Source organism: Euleptes europaea, chromosome 6 (genome assembly GCF_029931775.1).
Source record: "Euleptes europaea isolate rEulEur1 chromosome 6, rEulEur1.hap1, whole genome shotgun sequence".
NCBI classification, from domain to species: domain Eukaryota; kingdom Metazoa; phylum Chordata; class Lepidosauria; order Squamata; family Sphaerodactylidae; genus Euleptes; species Euleptes europaea.
The window spans coordinates 101,551,157-101,574,291 of NC_079317.1; positions in this window are offsets into that span (position 1 = coordinate 101,551,157).

The following is a 23,135-nucleotide window of genomic DNA, read 5'->3' on the forward strand; positions in this document are numbered from 1 at the left end:
CATCCATGGGGTCAAATATATATATATATATTAAATTACAGGGAGCTCTTCTACTTTGTCAGAAGGTGAGGACAGTTAAACCCCCGCTCCCCCCCCACCTACTTTACTTCAATGCACTTTGATGCTTCAGCATTTTTCCCCTGACCCAAAAATATTTCAGAGAGAGTAAAATATGGGATGGGGCAGTGTTTATTGCCTCACACCTGAGAACTCCAGTGATTTTTTTTTTTTAAGCAACCCTCAGCATAGTGTTTAATCACACATAAATGGCAGGGAGTCTTTCCTTTTTTTCCTGCTGGAGCTAGTAACAACTGGGGGGTATGGTTTACATTGGGTGAAAGATGTGGCTTTTTAGAATTTTTACATAAATTTACACACATTGAGAGATCTCATATCCTGAATCAGCAGTGCCTTCTCACAGATAGAGAGGGTCTAATCCTTTTCTCATCATTTGTCTCCTGCATCTTGTCTGGCTTTTGTTTACTGCAGGGGGAGGACAAATCCTTAGCCACTTGTGCCCCCTCCAATCTGTATGATTGTATGCTGTATGCTGTATGCTGTAATCTGTATGCTGCCTCTTAACAGAGTGTGGGTGGGGGAAGCCTAGGCATTTGCCCTCCTACATCTCTGAAGCCTTTCCTGATGCCAGCTTCTACAACCAAAATGTTTTCCTCTGTCTCCTGCAGGGCATGCAGGCTTGCTGGCAGCACCAACGTGTTGAAGGAGAAGGAAGGCATCCTCTTCCCCAGCCTGTTATGCAGCCTATGGAAGCAAAGTCTTTTCCCCCGCCTGTTTAGCAGCATTGCCCCAGATAGTGGGATAGTGCAGGCAAATAGGATGTGCAACTATAGAATCAGAAAGCCTCCCCAAACCTTTTGCAACAGGGCAATGGCCGGTGGTAACAGGAAGCAGTGAGCATAAAAACATCAGCTGGGGCAATTCTGTTCCTAACCTCCCTATCAGCACATACCTGCTCTTCCCCTTTACTGGGCCAGCCTCTCCTGCTGTCTGGGAAATCAAAACCAGAGAGCGAAGCATGTTTATAAAACTTGTTCATGGGATCAATGACGTACAGTTATGGCACTACTATATCCACTACTTTATGTAATCTAACCTGTTAACGGAAATTGAGGGACAGACTAGACAAGACGGCATTGGGAGAGTGTGAATGGCTCCACTGAGGAGCTGCGACTTGACGGCACTGCACACACACAAATAGCATCCATTGAGGGACTAGAAAAGGGGAAAAAAACAGTGAAGCAAAAAATCCAGAAGAGTGACTGAAGTCAGGAAACCAGGCTAAGAGAAAGGGTTAAAATCCCTTCCCCATGCCATGGCTCTGATCCAGGTTTCCATTTTCCCACAGCCAATATTTCCCCTTCACAGATCTCCCATTATCTTGTTTACTTTGCTCCGTATTGCACAATTCCTATCATGATGTCGGAGTCACCCCAGAATACTCACCAGAGTCTTCGGAAAGGAGAGATTCCAGCTTCAGCCAATAGATAAATAATCTATCCCTTAAGAGCAACCTGACCAGCCACAGGAAAGCCGATCAGATTCCCATGACGAACCAATTTGGAGACACCCTGCAGGGAGACAAAACCTCCAGAACGAAAGCGGATAAGGTACTGATAACTTCTTTTTCAATATTGCTGTAATTGTTAATTTTAACACACACATTTAATTATTATGCATTGTTAAATAATTAAGCAGGAAACGTAGACCTGCCGTTTATAATTTAGAGATACTCGCTTTCATAGGGCAGGGTACTAAGGACTATTATAAAACAAAATGGCAATTTGTCACACAGGGCTGAGGGAGTTGAAAAAAAAAGGGCTTGGAGACAATTTCGATATAAACTATTGAGTCACTCTTTCATTAAAATTGTATTCCGTGTCATTCACCATTCCTCTTTTTCATGTTTGTGGACACAAAAACATTATATGGGGGCTGGAGTGGTGAATGAGGAGGCACAGAAGTAAACTGGAAATCCTTTCCTAAATATACAAGGACAAAGTTATTGTTAGAACCATCTTCTTCTTATGAAGTTTATTTTACATTTTTAGTTTTTAAAATATCTTTTATGTTTACAAGTACACCACCACCTATGGGAAACTGACGTGGTTAGGATATCACCTCAGCTATGGAAGATGTTAGGGTAGGCAGTGAGATTTAAATCAGGGGAGCACAGCCTCCATGGGACAAGCTGACAGTCTCAAGGGGTGTGGATGGGCTTCACACAATATCACTGAATCCTAGAAACTGCAGATTCAGAGGGTGAAATTTATATTTTCATGCGTTTGCTGAGCTTCCTCCATTCTCTAATGGTGACCCTCCCCTGACACCACTCCTGAATCTGCAGGAATTCCCAAGTTGGAGATGGCAACCCTAGTTCATGCCTATGGCTGCTGGAACAATGGGATATATCTTTTTAATTGTTCCTGGTCACCTGGAACAACTAAAGTTTAGGCCCTGTCACCAATGCTCTTACTGCCACCACTTCTTGCCTGTGATAATTTTGAGGAAGTGAAGAAAGTGGTTGGGAGGTCCCCAGAGGGGCTAGAAATAGATCCATATCGAATCAGTCCCAATTCTGAGTAAGGACTGATCTGGATCCTAAAAGGAACCAAGGAGGGTAGATCCATCAAATCTTGTATCCAGCCTCCTAGCCATTTTGAGAACATCTTCATTACTGGTTTAAACAGTCAATTACTCTAATTCAGTGTATGAAAAATTGCAACCTTATGCACAGCCGTTGAGTAATGGATATTTTGAAAAATTTAAGGAGATATTTTACTCCAGAAATTGCCAACATGATATTTCCCATAACTTCTCTCTTGACTAAGCCTCTGACTCTGAAGGAAATGCCTCATTATTATAGGCTTGAGGAGGAAGATTGGCTCCAGAAGGAACTGTACCACCAACACTGACAGGAGAGGGCAGAACAACCATGGCCTGAAACACAGAACAATCAGTCGTCACAAGAAATACAGTCATTGCTGTCATATTCATCATTGCCATCAACATGATGACATCCTTCAATGCCATTCACAGGGCAACAGCTCTTCAGGGTAGCAAGCAGAGATACCTATCACAGTTGTGTTAACTGCCTCACATTTCTCTGCATCAGAACTCTACCACTGCAGCTGCCGAAACACTTATGAGGAATGGGGTCTAACAGATCCCTCAATGTTGTAGCCATTTTTCACCCTTTGAAGACAGACGAAACATCATCATTGCTATTATGCTGAAGACTTTTGAAAACCACTATTTAAAGGTGAGAAACGAGGGAGGGGTATTTTGGTTTATGCTGTCCAGCATGAAAAAGAGTTATTGTGAACTCAAACACTTGCATGGTGTTGTGCAAGGCACGCTGTTTTGTGATACTGAAGTTGGTCCTCATAAAAGGTATTATTTGACTTTTGTTTAGGGGCAGCACTTTTGTCGACATGGGCCTTTAATGCATGGGTTGGATCTCCCTGGTTGGACCTGGGTTCATTGCATATTAATGTAACCCGATTTGGGGAAAACTGTATGCATTGGCTTGAATGATCAGGGATGAAACTGCGCTAATCGAGCCACGAATATAGAAAAGCAGTCTCCCAAGCTCAAATCAAGTCCCACCCCTTTAAATGCTGCTCTGTAATTGGCTTACTTTGCAGTGCTCACCGTGAGAGAAGATTTTCTCCCCCCCAACCCAACTGCTGCATAAAAAAGCATTTTAAGAACAAAAAACAAAAAACATAACAATCGGAAAGGGGGGGGGAGAAATCCAAACCTTGTTTTTAAAAAGCCTTTCTTTTGCTCAGAAAGAGCTCCAAGGTAGCAGGAAGCAGGAAGCACTTGAATCCCTGCCTCTTTACACACTGCTTTGTGATTGGCTGTGAGAGAAGCCAATCTTCTGTGTTTCCCCCTGTTTAGTCATCTGCATGCTGCTTTGAGCAGGGCTGAGCTCAGGGGGAGAGGGAAAGGTCGGATTAACAGAGGAACGTGAAGACCCAGGTTGGTTTTGCAGCGAAACAGCATCGAGCTACCAAGGAAGGGGATATTGTGTATACTGAAAAGTTAGATCCTGGCTGAAACAGGGAATAAAGGAGGTTACAGCGACCATGCGTAAATGACAACTGTTTCTTTTAACTTTGTTACAATGATTGTGATGATAGAAGAACTGTGATTGCGAGGTCCCCAGAGGGGCTTGAAATGGATCCATATAGAATCAGTACTGCTCAGTTTTCACCATCCAATATGTGATCATTGCCTTCAAATTCAGTATCTTTTGATTTGTTCATTGCATTCTGAATTCTTCAGAAGCACATGGCAGTTAACGTTTTCAAGTTTTCCCATAATGTCCAAAACCAAGCTTTCAAAACTTAAATGCAAAGATCAGTGTTGTAAATCTTGCAATATTAACATATGAATGATAACTTGTAAGAGCTGGCTATTGAATAACAGGTGCTAAGTTTTAACACCGTTGATCTTCTCATTGTATCTGACCTCTCCCTGTTTTTCCTGTCCTAGTTCTTATTAATGAAACTTATATTTGTATAGGGCATGATTCGGCCATAGTTAAGTGTTAGTGGGTCCCATCAATTTCAACAGGAGATTTAAAGATATTAAGGAAGATGTCAATCCCACCATGGTTCACAAAATGGTGATCAATACTGGAAGGGAAAGGAAAAGATGGGAAGAAGAGCTTTTCTGAAAATAGCTTTGCTGATGAATGGAGTCTTCTACTTTTCAAAAAAATATCAAGAATGGCATCCAAAACCATTTAAAATAGTGTGGAAATGGGGAAGGGCAGGGGAGGGCAAGAGATATGGCTCATTATATAGATTCAGCATCGATAGAGATTCAGAGGGAGCAGCAGAACCCCAAAGTAGCCTAAAGGTATATCTCACTCAAGTTTTACTCATACGCACGAGTGAAATATCTCCTCTGTATCTTCCTTTGCTTGGGTTTAGGATATACCAGTAGACGTAGTGATGGCCCCAGACACAGACAGCTTTAAAAGAGGGTTAGACAGACTCATAGCAGATACTTTTAGCAATGTCTATTAGCCATGGTGACTAAAGGGACCTCTGAATACCAGTTCCAGGAGGCAACATTAGGGTAAGGCCTCAGCTCTTGTTGTTTGCCCTTCAGAGTAACTGGCTGGCCACTATGTGAGACAGAATGCTTTGCTAGATCAGCGGTTCCCAGACTTTTTGGTATGGTGACCCACAAGTCCAAATACACTTGGTATGGCGACCCACCCAGGGCTGGCCCAAGGGTTTTTTGGCACCCTAGGCAAATTATGACCTTGGTACCCATCTAGTTCAGCATTCCATTTTCTCCAGTGGTTAACCAGATGTTTTTGAGAAACCAACAAACATTGCACAAAGGATGCAGCTGCCCCCACTATGAACCTCAATCAATTGGCATTCTGACATACGCAGCCTTTGCACATACAGGTCATATTCCAGCTTTTGACCACCCTCTCCTTCTTCAGTACTCCCTCCAATCCCCCTAAGATTCTAAGAAACTCACTTTAGTAACCATCAGGACATGTTTTACTTGAACAACATGTATAAGCAGTGAAGATTTATTCCATAGAACAAAATAGCTGACTGGCCTGTACTTCTCCCACAACCGTATCTCCCCCTACCTCACACCCTGTTGATCAAGGCACCATCTCCCTCCCACTCCTACAATTTAATCCTCTGTTCTTCTGTCTCTAGAAATTGACCCCATTTTTGTTGCCGGCAAAGTACAACCAGAAAACACAGATATTCTGTTCCATCCCATGCCTGTTGTCTCTTCCCCTTACCTGGCCTGTTCTTCTCCCATCACCATATCTCACCCTACCCCACACCCCATTGATCATGGCACCATCCCCTTTCCCCATCCTGCTCCCCCAGGAACATCCCCAGCCAGCTGGTAACACAAGGATAAACAACCACACCTAAACACTACTACAGTCCAGATGCCAGTTCTCACCTGGTTCTGAACAAGACAGAAATATAAGGACTACCAAGGCCATTTCCACACCATTCAGTTATACTAAATTATCCTTGTGTTTGACCTGCAAGGTTTGGCGGCATATTCAAAATTTCTGTCTGCATGTCGCTTTTTTGGCCATTGTATTTGTTCTACTGAACAGTGTTTTTGCCCTGTCCACACTTTCCTGAAAAAGTACAATGAGCTCTTTTTTCCCCAGGGGAGCATGGTGCCATTTGTGATGTTGCAGGGCGTTCCCTCCCTCTTTCCCTCTTTTTGTTTTTGCACATGCACGTTAATGATGGTGCGATGGTGCACTGTGATTGGCTGCCGTCTCTCTAGGTTCCTTTTTTGAATGCTTTCCTTCACTATTTTTGTGTTATTCTTGTCTCACATCACCATGTTGAGAATCGTCACATTTCCACGACATGTAGGAAGGTCAATTTACTCAAGATGGATGCCCCAACCGTAACCGCAGTTTCCACGCAGGTACATTCCCTCCCCCCAAAACAATCACTGAGTCGCCATCCTCTTGGCTATAAAATTTGCACTCTTGATGGATGGCAGCTTACAGAGTTCGTTTTTAAGCATTCTTCTCCCTTCAATCTCCGAGGATAAAACCTGCCGTAGGATTGTTTTGTTCCTGCTTCGCAGAAGAAATCATGGCCATGCCCCCCTTCACAATCTGATGGGGGGGATTTCCAGTGGTGAAAATGTAATGAACAACAAGATGCATGTACAGGAAATAAGATAATCAGCGAGGGGGGAGGTTAGTCCAGTTCCGCAGTGTTCCTGTGCTAGTCAAAATACAATTAATTAAAAAAATTAAAGAGCAGGGGGAATGGGAGGGAGAGGGGAATCCTGTCCTTGGGATTGTTTGGTGCTGGATCCATATCAGAGAACACTGCATCATGCCCCTTTCGTTGGTTATGTCTCCTACAAAATAGAGTAAGCAGCGAAATCAACGGGGAGGGGGGTTAGTCCAACGCTCTCACATTCCTTCGCTAGTTGAAATACATTAAATTTAAAAAAATTAAAAGCAGAGAAATGGTTGGCAGGCAGGGAGGGGAGGGGGAAGGGGGAATTGGAGGGAAATGGGCAACAAAGTGGGTGTGGACAATGTAGGGGAGGAGAAATGAATGGCGTCCCAAACTTGTCCGCACCTCGGGGGGAAGTTGTCTTGGAAATGGAGTAAAAGGAAGCATTGTTGTATAAGTCTTTGTCGAAAACATGGAGATTGGAGTTGGAGAATGTATCCAATACCAAATGGAGGGGGAACGGTATGGACACAAAAAGATAAAACATTTCATTAAATTTTACAACTAATTAGTGTGGAAACTGCCCAACTCTCACCTGGTAGAAGACAGACATGAGAATGGCATCCCTCACCCTCCCTCCTGTACAAAAATGGCAGCCCAGACTTGTTTGTCTTCAGTAAGCTTGGCACCGCAAATGGGCAGCAAACCAGTCACCAGTAATTGGTGGTGGAAAGGGCCATCAAGACACAGCCAACTTATGGCAACCTCTTGTGGGGTTTTCAATGCAAGAGATGAACCGAGGTGGCTCGCCATTGCCTGCTTCTGCAGAGCAGCATTGTCTGGACTTCCTTCATGGTCTCTCATCCAAGTACTAATTGGGGCCAACTTTGCTTAGCTTCCGAGAGCTGAAGATCAGGACAAGTCAGGCCAGGACACGAGTAGTTCGCCATATTAGTAATACAGATCTTGAGTACATAAACAACAGAGCAAATGCATTCACTGGACAAAAGATGGATCCCATTTCAATATTTTATTGAAAAAGTTGATGGAAAAAACATTTTGGATAGACACCTCATAAGGCTGTCGCCCTGCTAAAGAATTTTTAGTACATTGACTTTAACTTTGCTTACATGAATTCAGGTACTAATAAACATTGTGTGTGTGTGTATGAAAACTTCTTCTATAGAAAAAGGCATCATTTATTTGGTTTTAGGTGATGGAAGCGCAGCAAGTGGAGTGTGATCTTAAAAGAAGTGTTCATCACAGCCATAGGAGGAGGCAGCATCCCGTTAGGTCTGCCCATGGAGGTGAATCCAGTTCTTGGGGTGGGCCTTACTTGAGGTGACCCAAAGGAACACTGGGTTGAACTCAGGGAAGACAGTAGTCCTGGAGAGAGAGGGAGTAGCAGCTTAACTCCCTAGCTCCTGAGAAGGACACAATGTGAACTCCTCATGTGTCCAGTGCTGTTCTTGAAAGAGGGGAATCCCGTATCTACCAGGCTGCACAAAAGTGCCTCCCCACAGTTTGCTGTGCCTCTTGGGGGAGAGATGAATAGTTTTGCAAAAATGGAAGTAAATATTTTAAAATGGCTAGTGTGATATCTCCCTCAGTTCTCTCTTGGCTTCTTGATGAAGCCTGTCACTTTTGAGCAATGACATAGTCATAAGAGGGAGGAGGAGAAGGAGGAAAAGGACTGACTTCGGCAGGAAACATTCCACCTGCGCTGATCGTGTAGGGTACCCCCATCATGCCCTGAAACACAGAAAAATCAAGCATTACTAAAAGTACTTACATTGTCATCACCTTCATTATTTTCGCTGTCATGGTGACATTCTGCGAAGCCACCTTAAGGTGATAGAGAGAGGTTTTTAATTCCCCCAATTATTCTGAATCTATACGCTAGTTCAGTTTCGATTGTGTTAAGGAGGAACAGGTTTATCAACCTTCTTACTGTTCTACACGCCCCGTAAACTGGAAAAATGGACAGGATTATCATCACATATATTATGACGAAGCCATTTTGAAAGTACAAGATGCCTTTTGGGAGCAGTATGGGTGTTGCTCTATTGGGGGTGGGGGGGAGGTTCAAATCCATGCTCAGCCATGAAGTCATATTGGGCCAGTCACTCTCTCATAGCCTAACCTAATTTACAGGATTGCTATGAGGATAAATATGGGTTAAAATATGATAGAATGCACATCTACCTGCAACTAGGTAAATTTCTCTGAGGAGAAGTAACAGGGTATGTGGGGGAGGGGTTTGGTTGGTTTTCCTTAATGCTCAAAGTCAAAGTACATTTATTGCGGCATTGTGCCAATAAAGGTTAAGAACATTTTCCTTAATGAAATCAACATGTTTGTCACATAACTCTTGTACTAGGAGATCTTTGGCAATTAAACATTTACATTATTTTGAGTGCCCAGGGAATGCACAGTTTTAAAAGTATTTAAAATGTTTTTTTTTTCAATAAGTGTGGAAACTGGGGGGAGGGAGACAGAGATGTGTCACTAGTAGTTAATTGTATCACAGGCAATATCCAGATTGAATCCACATAAAAATCACAGTTGCAATATATGCATCCGCTGGGGGAATAATCTAATACTCCTGTGTACAAAAGTATTTCTAGCTGGCTGCTGGAGAATCTGCAGAATGAACTTGTTTAATGCATAGTTGCTTCTTTAAGCAAGGCATAAAAAGTCCTTGGAAAAATGGAAGGTGAATCTGCCCTCCTTCGTTGTGTGTTAGTAGTTATACTGTCGTCAGGGGCACAAATAATTTCCAGTTCTGTGTCCAGTGTGGACATCTTCGTGACAAAACACTGCTGCAGAACAGATACACATTTTGGTACAAGGTACAGCTAAAATGGGGCCAATCATGTTCCTCATAACTGGGGATGCAGATGTCACGTATAACAACAGAGAACCTAGGCAAGATCAGACTTATGGTCTAGAATCAATACCCAAGCAATGGATTCAGAGGGAGCTGCAGCGAACTCCACAGTCGCCTGGAGGCATCGTTCATTCATGTTTTATTTAAATACACAAGTGAAACCTCTCCCTCCCCCCCCCATACCCACTTCTTGTACTTTGCAACATGAGCTGCTTAAACCTTGAGCAAGGTATCAAATGCTTACTATGTCACTGTCGGAAGAGGTTGCCTGGCACCCAAAATGTGCAGTCCAAATGGTGATGCAAAACTCAAACGAGCTAAACAGGAGAAGCAGGACACCAAGACCCAAACCTACGGACTGCAGAGCATAGAATCATGTGAATTACCTATTATTCACCTCTCAGTTCCGGTAAAATAATTCAATGAAAAAATATAACCACCATCTGGGTGATGGTAACCTGAAAACATCACTGGAAAATCGTATAGGATAGGCCTGAGGACAGTGGCGAGCATTCTTAATCATTTGGTTAAGGGGTCTGTGTGACATCCAACAGCTCCTTTGAACATATGGCTGTATAACCTATGGTAGTAGGTATGGATGTGGCAGGGACCTTCTTGGCATGTGTATTGTTTCCCAACAACCCAAAGCAAGGCTCCCAGATGCAAATAAGGGCAATAATCCTTGAATCCTTGAAATGCCCACACCAGGCTAAACATCTGATTTGCACCCCCATTCTTTTTTAAAAGGCCACATATGAACATTGTTAATCCAGAACAGGACACAGAAGAAAAATCAAATAGATGCTGACCTTAAGTACACTTAGATAACAATGAAAGGAGCCATACACTTATTATGCTAAAATGCGTCTTTTTCTAACATCAGTCTGCTTTTATGGAATTGGGAGGGGAGTTAGGAGGGTGTTCAAAGATGAGGATATTCACAGAGGAGGAGGAATGCAAGTAGAAGAGCTGGTGGTTAATGACGGTTCATTTCCACCTACTCATTGAAAGAAGAAAAATATGGGATGGGATAGGGAGGGTGGTTTGCACATTGGCTTGGAGATCAGGTAGGCTCCCACAATTCTATCATCCTACAGATTGTTTAATATGGAACTATAAAAGGAATAAGGTAAATTAAATGGAGGGCATCTTGATAAAGGAAACAGGCTTGTACTTTATTTTACGGTTTATCGTATGTAGTATCATGTTCACACTGCATTATTTTCAAATGTGCAGGGAGGCATTTTTATAAAGAGAATCGGGTTGTAGTCAATGGGATTTTGTCAGGAGGGCCCTTTCATATAGGGGATAGGGTTATCCTTTATTTCGCTGCTCACTGTTGGTATAATCTTGCTTGTCCAGCATTGATTTTGAATTTTTGTAATCCAGTAGCTGCTTTGTTTACGGCACATTGTATGCCATTTTCTTTATTCCATTGTTTGTAAACCTATTTGAGATTCAGTGAGAAACGCAGACAACAAGAACAGTAACAAAAGTAAAATAAAATAGGCCACTGTGAGAAGAAGGATGGACTAGATGGGCATCAGGGCTCTTATCTTGTTCTTATCATGGAAAAGAAATGCTGATGTACAGCAGTTAAACATATTTAGTATTAATTTATTTACTTTATTTATAGTCCGCCTTTCTCACTGAGACTCAAGCCATATTACATAGTGTACGTCAATACAATCAATAGTGTGAAGCATTGAATAAGCGGTGTACTAGTACTACAATTACAGAAATCTGAAACAAAACGCAAAGTATTAGACATGACATGTTAAGCAATGCAGAAAATTGTCTTACATAAATAAAATAATGCAGTGAGAGCAGGCTACAATTTACAGCAAATAGATAATACATACTACACACAGTGTCCACAGTCCCGATCCCTTTATAAAAGCACATTCTCAAACCATTTGATTATAATATAGCCCTATTACCGTTATAAATGCCAGAAATATGGGAACCTTTCTGACCAGAAGGCCATCCCACAAAGTGGGGGTCAATATCATTTGAATGGTTAGACTTATGTTCCATAATCAGAATGCTTAGCACAGACTCCAGAGCCTCCAAGAATTCCAGATTTTAAAGCCCAAATTAAAAGCATATAAAAGCACAGCTGGATCAGACCAGTGGTCCATGTAGTGCAGCATGATTTCACACAGCTGCCAAACCAGCTCCCGTTGTGGGCCAACAATCAGGGCATAAAATCCAAGGCCTTCTCCTGATCCTACCTCCTTGCGCTTGGTATTCAGGGACTTGTGCTACTCTATATGTGGAGGTTCCCTTTATTCACTATGACTAATATCCATTGATGGACCTATCTTCCATGAACCTGTCCAATTCTCTCTTCTCATGGCTACCACTATGTGCACTGGCAATGAATTCTACAATTTAATTACTCACTGAGTAAAGAAGTATTCCCTTTTGACTGTCCTGAATGCATTGCCCATCAACTTCATTGGGTGTCCCTGAGAAGGAGAAAAAGTTCTGTCTATCCACTTTCTCCACCCCATGCATAATTTTCTAAACCGCTATCATGTCCTCCTTAATTGCCTTTTTTCTAAACTGAAAATTCCCAGATTAGCATTTCCTCATTCAGAAGGATCAGTCCTCTTATCCTATGACTATTAAGCTTGCGTAGGAGCTTTTGAAAATATACCTTTTCAAAAGCCTTTTGGAAGTCCAAGTATATAAGGTCTGCTGGATCACTCTTACACACATGCTTTTTAATCTGCTCAAACAGTTCTGATGGATGGGTGGATGGATGGATGCACAGGTGGAGGTGTGGACAGACAGGTGGACAGGCAGAGAGATAGATAGATGTACATAGGAGAACCCTGTGGACAGCCTGACTTGCACGCTGTTTTCTCCTCAGTTTAAAACGAACAATGGCTAATTTCTTTGGCAGTGGAAGTTACTGCAGTGCAAACAGCAAGCAAAGCTCCAGATGTGTGCGTGTTTCAATCCCATTACTGCATGCCCATTCTTTTGGTCCCACCAGTGAAGGGTCTTGATTATATTTGTTCACATACCCTTTCAAAAGTAGATTCATGCGAAAAATAATAAAGTGGATTTGTAACTAAATCTGTTAAATATAGAACCACTCCGATCAACGCCATTACAGCACTTGTGATGTTCATTCCCACACTTCTTTTCATCTGAAACAGAGTCAAAGAATCAAGGTACAGCGCATGAGCACAGGTCTCTTTAAAACCAAACAGTCTAACCAAACAGCTACACCCAAATACATGTTTTCTTCACCTCTGCCCCAGGTCTTGGAGATCAGACTTGCACTGAGAGTCCCTGTTTGCAACTTAAGTCCCAGGTGCATGTGGGGCCAATTCAGAACAGGATTGTGGCATACAGGGCGAGGGGGCTTCAGCCTTCTTCTGTGCTCCAATGTCCCAGGGGGGCACTATTTGCCCCACTGGGGAAATTTGTGTGCAGCTTCATATTCTTTCAATTTCACCTGATGAAAATGTGAACATAGCAGTACTTTCCTTTCTGATCTGCTTTGCTACCAGTACATGTCTTTCACACACCATTTGCAGATGAAAATGGCACTACTCACATTAGCGCATATAAAAACCATGCACCCAGCAGTGTAAAGGGTAGCAATAGCTTTGTTCAGGCCCATTGCAAGCATTCATGGGAAACTGAGTTTTCCCACAAGTCTTTGGTACGGAAGCGGCCATTATAGACTATGAAAAGTAAGTACTTTTAAAATTCTCCCATGGGAGCATTTTACAAGGTAGAGTCACCAAATTCACAGCATAGCTGCAAGGGACTCTCCTTTCATGAACCCCAATTCAGGCCCATTTTAGTCTAGGGTTTTTTTCCCGAAGCGCCTGTGGGGGCATTTTTGGAGGTAGAGTTCCCAAATTTTCAGGATAGTTTCAAGGGACTCTCTTTGCATGAACCCTAAAGTTTGGTGAAAATTGAGTCAGGGGGTCCAAGTTTATTGGATCCCAAAGGGGTTGACTCCCTCCTCCATAGAAAAGCATTGTAAACTTTACCATGCTTTTCTATGGAGTGGGGGGTCAACCCCTTTGGGATCCCATAAACTTGGACCCCCTGACTCAATTTTCACCAAACTTTAGGGTTCATGCAAGGAGAGTCCCTTGAAGCAAACCGGAAAATTTGGAAACTCTACCTCCAAAAATGCCCCTCCACAGGAGCTTTGAAAAAGATCCCCATAACTAAAATGGGCCCACATTTTCTTAGTATACCCGGAACTATGGGTATTCAGCTTTTTTCAGGTTTACAGAAAAAATCAGGCCTAATAAACCCAAACCTGAAATTTACCGATTTTTTTTTTTTGCACAACCCTATTACCTTTATTGGCTTTACACTCCAAAAATAGCTTTATAGGAGAGAAGAAAATTAATATTACACACACACACACACACACACAGAGAGAGAGAGAGAGAGAGAGAGACTAAAATATTTGTTTTCTTCTCTATATTCAACAGATTATAGGTTTTATATATACATGTGTATTACCAGGTAGATGGTCTGCTTTTTCTCAGCTGCAACAGAAAGAGATCCAGAAGCAATAAACTGTCCAAAAGAGGAGGGAAATGTATTAGACTGAAGTCTGCAATTCACTTCTTTTACAACTATAATCTGCCTACCATAGGCAGGGGAAAAATTTGGATTCTGATTCAGTTCTTATGTAATTTTAAAAGTAAGCCAGATTCGTTAATATTAGGAAATCAACCCAAATGTTCTTTCAACTTATTTTACTAATTAAAAAAATCTAGATGCAACTTCTACATGCACCACTCAACTGGGATGAAAATCTCAGGGCATATACCTGCTGGCTAGCAGGCAGGCAGGGCTGCATGGACTGAATGGTGAGTAAAAGAGAGGCAGAGGATTGGGTTTTCTACTACCACTACCACCACCAGTAGCAACAGCTCCTGTAGGAAATGACAGACACAAATGCTTTGCTTCTGTTAGCTGGCTAAGAGCTGCAGAAACTGATGAAGGAGGGGGAAATAGAGGCAGAGGCTAAGACTTTACACTCTCAAAAAGTAAACACGTTTGCTCCTACCCCAAAACCGATGAAATGTTAGATTTCAGTAATGGGAAAGAATCAGAAAATCTCTCTGGGTGAGAGAATTGCCAATTCAGGATCTGAAATCTCTCAAAGCTATCATGCCTTTTCCCTGATACAAACTGCTCCCATCTTCTATTAACCCCAGTAAAAGGAGAAAGAAAAAACAAACAAACAAACAAACAAACAAACCAGGCAACCTCACTGTCTCCCTGTTATACAAACAGGGAGCACACTATTTTTTCTGGCTAGGAGATGCTTTAGGAGTCCTATCCTAAGCAGCGTTACAGCTTTCTGAGTCTGTTGAAGTTGATGGGCTTAGAAGGGTATACTGTAACTCGGTTGAGGATGGCAGTATGAGTGAGCTGGACTTGAAGAGAAATGCTTCGAGCTGGGGCACAGGGAGGTAAAGGGCTTGGGCAGTATTGAGCTCACCTGTGCATTCCATCTTTGTTTAAAATATATTCTCTCCCACATGCCTGCATGAGGATCCTGGGAAAGGAGGGAAAGCTCACACGTCAATTCACTCCTCCCTGCACTTGCTGCGGAGGAGAGAACATTAATGGGAACGCTTTTTTCTAATTGCCTGAAATTTTGGGCTGGAGGATTAAATGCACCAGCAGAACTTTCATAGACATTGGCAACCCTAGACTTAGGGCACTGACATAAGTCAAAAGCTGGTGAGATACGGGTCAGGGCCAGCATGCCAGGGAAGCATGGGTTCAATTTCCCCCCACTTGTTGTTTCTCTGATCTAAAACAACCCCCATATATAAAACACATCAGAGCTGTCTACATTTTTCCTTAGTGGGGCTTAAAGCAACCTGAAGGCGTCCATTTTTGGACAAAGGAACACAGCAGGGAGGAAGAATCAAGTTCATACTTCCCCAGTTGGCAAGCTGAGAACAAAGATTACCAAGGGCAAAGATTACGCCATGGCTAAATAATACGTCTGGAGATCCAGGCTTGTAAAGGTAGTCCCCTGAGCAAGCACCAGGTCATTATTGACCCATGGGGTGATGTGACATCACAGTGTTTACTAGGAATACTATGTTTATGGGGTGGTTTGTCATTGCCTTCCCCTGATGCCTATATTTTACCCCCAGCAAGCTGAGAACTCATTTTACCGACCTCAGAAGGATGGAAGACTGAGTCAACCTTGAGCTGGCTACCTGAAACCAACTTCCAGTGGGATCAAACTCAGGTTGTGAGCAGAGCTTGGACTGCAGTACTGAAGTTTACCACTCTGTGCCCTGACTTTGGGTCAGGGGGTCCCGAGATATGGGCTCCACCCCTTTTTCCTCTCCCCCCTTTTCCATTTCCGTGGCTGCAGGGGGTGCTTTTGGGGGGGTGCAGCCCCCAAACTTTCAGCATAGCTTCAGACAATCCTTCTTAAGAGACCACCCAAGTTTTGTAAAGATGGGTTCAGTGGGGGCAGAAATATCGGCTCCCCCCTTTTCTCTTTTCTTGGCTGCAGGGAGCGCATTTTTGGGTATGCCGACCCCAAACTTTCAGTGGAGCTTCAGACAAGGCTTCTTAAGAGACCACCCAAGTTTTGTAAACATTGGGTCAGGGCCCCCCGAGATATGGGCTTTCCCCTTTTCCCTATTGGGATAAATGGATCACCCTCGAGAGATGCATACATATGGATCTCATATTGGATACAAATGGAATCATATTGGATTACCCAGCCTCCCAGCCCCTCCTGATGGAACAGAAGACAGCCACAGTAAGACCCCTTTGGGGGCTTTAATCTATAATTTTTCCTTTCTGTGTGTGTGTGTGGGGGGGAAGCAGAGTCTGTATGTGTGTGGGGAGGGACCAGTTTCTTTGGGTGGGGGGGAGCCAAAGGGGGCTTTTGCTGATTCTGCCTGGGGTGTGTGTTCCCCCTCCAGTCTCTCTCTCCCTGGTTTGAGGGGGGGCTTCAGTTTTGTGTCTTCAGGTTTTTCCTCATTCATAAGATCAGTTAGGTTATTTTGATGCTTGCTCAAAACTGGTTTTCAAATGGTGACTTAAAGAATGCATCTGCCTGGTCCCAAGTCCAATGCAAAAGGAGAAATTCCTCCCCTTCCTGCTCATTATGCATAGCTAGCTGCCTCTGTCCCTTTCCATGGTTTGTAAACTCCCAGGTGTCAGGTGTTGCTTTGCACTGTTGCAAAGGTGTTGCATTGCATGCTTGTGTTGCTTTGCAGTTGTATTGCTTTGCAAATTTTTTCACACCTGCCCCACCCTTGCTCTCAGCTGTTTGTCGGGGCTGGGAGCTTTGTACGTGGGCGGCAAGCTCTGCTCGGAGATACACATTAAGGGTGGGGGGACCCCTTTCGGGGCCCATATCTCAGCCCCCCCTGACCCAATCTTTACAAAACTTGGGGGGTCTTTCAAGAAGCGTCCTTTGAAGCTCCTCTGAAAGTTTGGGACCTTTACCCCCAAAAATGCCCCCCCAGAGCCGTGGAAAGGCGCGGTTATGTTTTTAATGGCTTTATTCGGCCGAATTTTTCCCCGAACTTTGAATTCCCGCCGAATTGCACGGACCCGAAGCGGGGGAGTTCGGACTTCGGCATATCCCGAATCTAAACGGGCCGAATTCAGCCGAATCCGAACTATACCGAATTTTTTTTAATTCAACAGCCCTACTTCCTAGTCTCAATCTCCTTCTGATTTCTTGGCTGCAGTCTCCCTTTTGGTTGACCAGGCTTGTAGCATGGTCTTAATCTTCAAAAGTGGTATTAGCTGTCCTTGCTAAATAAGCCCACATGATGGCAGTAGAGGGTAAAGTTTCAGTAGTAAGTATGCTGCCGGATCAGTGATTTGAGCCTGTAGCTCCTGCATATTGAGGGATGTGTGAGAAGTTGGGTCCCCTGTTTAATTCTAGATCACATGGGACAGTCTTTGTAGATTTATGTACAAGTCTGCCTTTCCAAGTGTAAAAAAAAAATAAGGCTGGGCAGGAGGATCTATTTTTAAACAAAAGTGTTACATGAGTGAGTGATACTAGCCCTTGCCCCCACTTTCCTGGTCTCAATTGACTTAATTCTGAATTTTGTTCTCACCCAAACTCTATCCACAGTGGGAGGGTTAGGGTTCACATCATTCATTATCATAATAATCCTTTGCCTTTTCATTTTACAGGCGTTAAATCGTGACAGAAAAATTGGCTTGTTCAGCACACAGAAAAGCAACAGCTGAACAAGAATTTGAATTCAGATCTTCTCCAGTGTCTACATTCAAAACCATGGACACTGAAATACAAAGACAAATAATGTACTACTTACAAATAGTCCACCCCAGAATGGATAACCTGCACAAGTGGCAAAAGGAATGTACTGCCATTTGCGAACAACCACAGAGACACCCCCAAAGCCAATGTGTATCAGTCCAATTATGATCTGGATGGCCTGTGGGAAGAAAATAGTAAAGGAAATAGTCCTAGAAAGGCTAGAGTTCTTCTGGGCCCTGGCACATTCCAGAAATATTTTAAAACCACAATAAACTCAGCTAGCTCATTTGGTCTACTCCTTTTGGTCAATTCAGAACTGCAACAGGCTTTGTTCTTCACCCAGAATGGGAAGTATTTAAAAACAAGTTTATGCTAGGAATATCTCACCTTAGTGACATTGGACACTTTGGGATGGAACGACAGGGAATCAGATGGGCTTCCAATCCCCCTTCACCCCTAAATTTGCTGCATCTCAGCAAGTCTGGGAACCAGCAAAGTTTCCAGGATGGGAGATCAGAAGAACAAAATTTCCCTAGCAGAAGATCAGAAGCCAACTTCTCATTAGCTAGGACTCAGCTTCCTATGGCTGCAAGTAGCCTGTGCCTGTGAATCTACATGAACAGGTGGCCAACAGCCAAAACCTTGTTGATTAATTGACTGCCTGGTTCAAGCATCCCTAGTGTGCTGCTGCAAGGCTGTTCAACAGCTGTTAGAGGTGAATGGTGAACAAGTGAACAGATCTGAGACTTAAACTCACAAGTGGTTGTGGCTGTCATAACATTTTGCTGAAAAACTCATAGCATCCCTAATTAAGCAGTATAATATCCATGCCACAAGGAAGTAATAGTTCCATCCTATTCCACACTAATTAGTCACCATCTGGAGTACTGTGCCCAGTTCTGGGTGCTGCATTTTAAGAAAGATATAGGTGAACTGGAGTGGGTTCAGAGGATGAACAAAGATGGAAGTGAATCTAGAAAGCAAATGCTATGAGAAAAGGTTGAAGAAACCCGGAAGCCTGGAGAAGAGAAAACAGAGGGGAGGCGTGATTATGCTCTTCAAATACCTGAAGGGCTGTCACTCTCAAAAGGATAAGGGCTTATGCTTTGTTGTTCAAGATAGCAAGAGTAGATCTAATGGGCTTCAGTTACAGGAGGACAGATTTTGGCTGAACATTAGGTTCAGCAATGAAACCAATTACCTTGGGAAGGGCTCTCCCTTCCTGGAGGTCTTGAAGCAGAGGCTATACAGGCATCTATCAGGAAAATTCAAGCTTCAGATTTCTGAACTAGATGGCCTATAAGATCCCTTCATAATCTCTCTAGGGCTCGACAAAAGAGACTGGAAAAGGTAGGATGTGTGTGTGTGTGTGTGCGCGCGCACGTGTGTGGGAGTGTGAGAGAGAGAGAGCACATGGGAGAATAATGTAGACGAATCTCTGCTGAGTTCCCCTTTGAACCACTTCCTTTGGTCCTTCTTGCACTGATAGCACTTCCACACAAGGAAATAATTGAAATGAAAATGCATTGGCGTATAAGCACAAATCACTTACCCCAAGAGTCTTGGTCTCTGCTTTGTGGAGTTCCTCCCTTAATCCCACCTGATGGATCAGCAGGGGTTGGTTGTTGGGGCTTGCAAGATGCTGGCGTACATACTGTAGAATCCGTGATGGCTGAATAACAGTACCAGGGGTTATCTGGCCTGCCTGCATTATGTTGACGCTATTAGGGGGAATGAACCGTACTGTTCCATTTGCCATTCGGTTAGTGGATCTGTTACCAGAACTAGTGACTGCAAAGGGAAAAAAGAAACCCAATGAAATGAAAAAAATGAAAACCTTCCCCCAGATCTGAAGAAATCCTGCCCCCAACAGACAATGAACTCTGAAGTGGAATCCATAAAATTCATTTCCTACCACTTTGGAAAATGCAATTATTTTTCACAGTTTGGTCAACAAATAGCAAAAGCCCCTAAAGTGCATGCAGTTTAAGATGCTCTGGGGCAGGAACTCTGTGTAGACAAGGTAGAATCAAGGAAGACTTACAAAATGTTCAATATGATTTGGGTGTGATATATGCACTAGGAAAACATTGACTCCTGCTGAAAACTATACCGGGAGAAGCCAAATATAAGCCTCCAATTCCAGTAGAACCACTCCACAAAGCATATTAGAAAGAAGGCTATGATTAATTTATTCAGCATTCAAACAATTACTTAACAATCTCAGATATTTATTATCTTTATCTAGAAATACGTTGAAAATTAGTAAAGCAATGTTTGGCTACTTGAAATATATATTTGCTAAGTATAGCAGACAAAATAAAGATGGGAACAATACACTGAGGAACTATACAGAATAGATGAAAGGATGACAGATTCCTTTCAAGAAGAATCTTTTGAAGAAGAACCTACAGTTTTAGAAAGTGAAGTGAAAGCTGCACTGAGAGCAATTGGGAGAAACAAATCACCAGGAACAGATGGTATATCAGTAGAGCTATTGCAAGGCAATAGAGTCAATCAAAATGGAGTCAATCAAAATCTTGACAAGAATATGCCAACAAATATGGAATTCAAAACAATGGCCCATAGACTGGAAATGGTCAATCTACATTCCAATTCCAGAAAAGGAGACGTCAAAGACTGCAGCAACTATTGGACGATCGCATTAATTTCTCACGTGAGTAAAATGATGCTCAAAACCTTACAACAAAGACTGTTACTATATATGAAACAATAAATGCCAGATGTTCAAGCTGGAATCAGAGAAGGAAGAGGCACTAGAGACCATACTGCAAATTTAGGTTGGTTTCGATCCCGACGGAAGTCGGTTTCAGGTAGCCGGCTCAAGGTTGACTCAGCCTTCCATCCTTCCGAGGTCGGTCAAATGAGTACCCAGCTTGCTGGGGGTAAAGGGAAGATGACTGGGGAAGGCAACGGCAAACCACCCCACAAACAAAGTCTGCCTAGAAAACGTCGGGATGTGACGTCTCCCCATGGGTCAGGAATGACCCGGTGCTTGCACAGGGGACCTTTACCTTTACCTTTTTACTGGAGCATACTTCAAAAGAAAATCAGCTTATTTATTGGATCATCCAGTTCAAACTTTCTTTGATCAAATGTGTTTGCAGAAAATAGAGGATTGCAAAAAACAAAATAAAAAAGAGTTTAATTTTGAAGCAGGTTGTATGCTATTTTTTAAAAAATTGGTGGTTTGTTTAAGATTTGTTTAAAAGCCAGCCATATAAGGGACTCAGTCCAAGTGTATTTTTCTACTGGTTTTAATGAGAAAATATTTACCAATTGTAACGTCCCCCCACCCAATTGATATGAAATTGTGTTATAGGTATAGAGGCAGTGATGTGGTACAGTGGTACAGTATCTGTAAGGTTGCCTATCTCCAGGTGGATAATTCACAGTGGGTAGCCGTGTTGGTCTGTCTGCAGTAGTAGAAAAGAGCAAGAGTCCAGTAGCACCTTAAAGACTAACAAAAATATTTTCTGGCAGGGTATGAGCTTTCGTGAGCCACAGCTCACTTCTTCAGATACAGCTAGAATGTGAATCCATTTGTCTTTAAGTAGAGGAGAATGAATTCAGACAAGCATTAGTAAGTAAATGTTAACAGTATGTAAATGTGAATAGCAGGGTGATGGGATTAGGTGTGGTATGCAGAAGAGTCTGTGATGTCCCGGGGAGAGATGGGTGTGGAGAAATCAGCATTGGTAATGAGCCATGAATGCAAGGTCTTTATTCAGCCCAGGTAAATGCATTGTCTTTATTGGTTTTTGTAGGTTATCTGGGCTGTGTAACCGTGGTCTTGGTATTTTCTTTCCTGACGTTTCGCCAGCAGCTGTGGCAGGCATCTTCAGAGGAGTAACACTGAAGGACAGTGTCTCTCAGTGTCAAGTGTGTAGGAAGAGTAATATATAGTCAGAAAGGGGTTGGGTTTGAGCTGAATTATTGTCCTGCAAAAAGTAACAAAGGTAATGTGCTAACCATTGTCCTGTAAGTATCCAGATAATGTGCTAATGAGCTCAGTATGAACTTAGGCTAGCGAGAGATGCTAAACTCAACAAAAAAGGGTTCTTTTCCTATGTACAGAGTAAGAGTAAGAACAAGGACATGATAAGCCCATTGCGTGGACCGGAAAGTGAAATTGTAGCAGGAGATGAAGAGAGGGCAGAACTCCTCAATTCCTACTTTTCCTCAGTTTTTTCTCGTGAGGGAAGTGGTGCTCAACATGGCATAAACAGAACATGTGATGAGGGAAGGGATTTGCAGCCTAGAATTGGCATTGGGGTAGTGCACAAACACCTGGTTTCTTTAAATGAAACAAAATCCTCTGGGCCAGATGAATTGCACCCAAGGGTACTCAAAGAACTTGCAGATGTAATTTCGGAACCACTGTCCAATTATTTTTGAAAAGTCTTGGCAAACAGGTGAGGTGCCAGAAGATTGGAGGCGGGCAAATGTTGTCCCCATCTTCAAGAAGGGGAAAAAGGAGGATCCAGGTAACTACCGACCCATCAGCTTGACTTCTATACCAGGAAAAGTGTTCAAACAAATCATCAAACAGTCCATCCTTGAGCATTTAGAAAGGATGGATCTGATCACTAAGAGCCAGCATGGGTTTCTCAAGAATAAGTCATGTTAGACTAATCTTATCTCCTTTTTTTGAGAAAGTTACTACCTTGCTGGATCAGGGGAATGCTGTAGTCATAGTTTATCTAGATTTCAGTGAGGCTTTCAATAAGGTTCCACATAGTATTCTAGTTGACAAATTGGGAAAATGTGGGTTAGATCCTATTATTGTTAGATGGATCTGCAACTGGTTGACAAATCGTACCCAAAGAGTGCTAGTTGTTTTCTGTTGCTCAAGAAGGTCGGACCAGAACCAACGGGCTGAAATTAAATCAAGAGTTTCCGTCTAGACATTTGGAAGAATTTTTCTAACAGTTAGAGCGGTTCCTCAGTGGAGCAGGCTTCCTTGGGAGGTGGTAAGCTCTCCTTCCCTGGAGGTTTTTAAGAAGAGGTTAGGTGGCCATCTGTCAGCAATGCTGATTCTGTGACCTTCGGCAGATGATGAGAGGGAGGGCATCTTGGCCATCTTCTGGTCACTAGGGGTGTGGAGGGGGGAGGTAGTTGTGAATTTCCTGCATTGTGCAGGGGGTTGGACTTGATGGCCCTGGTGGTCCCTTCCAACTCTATGATTCTATGATTCCTCTCCCCAAAC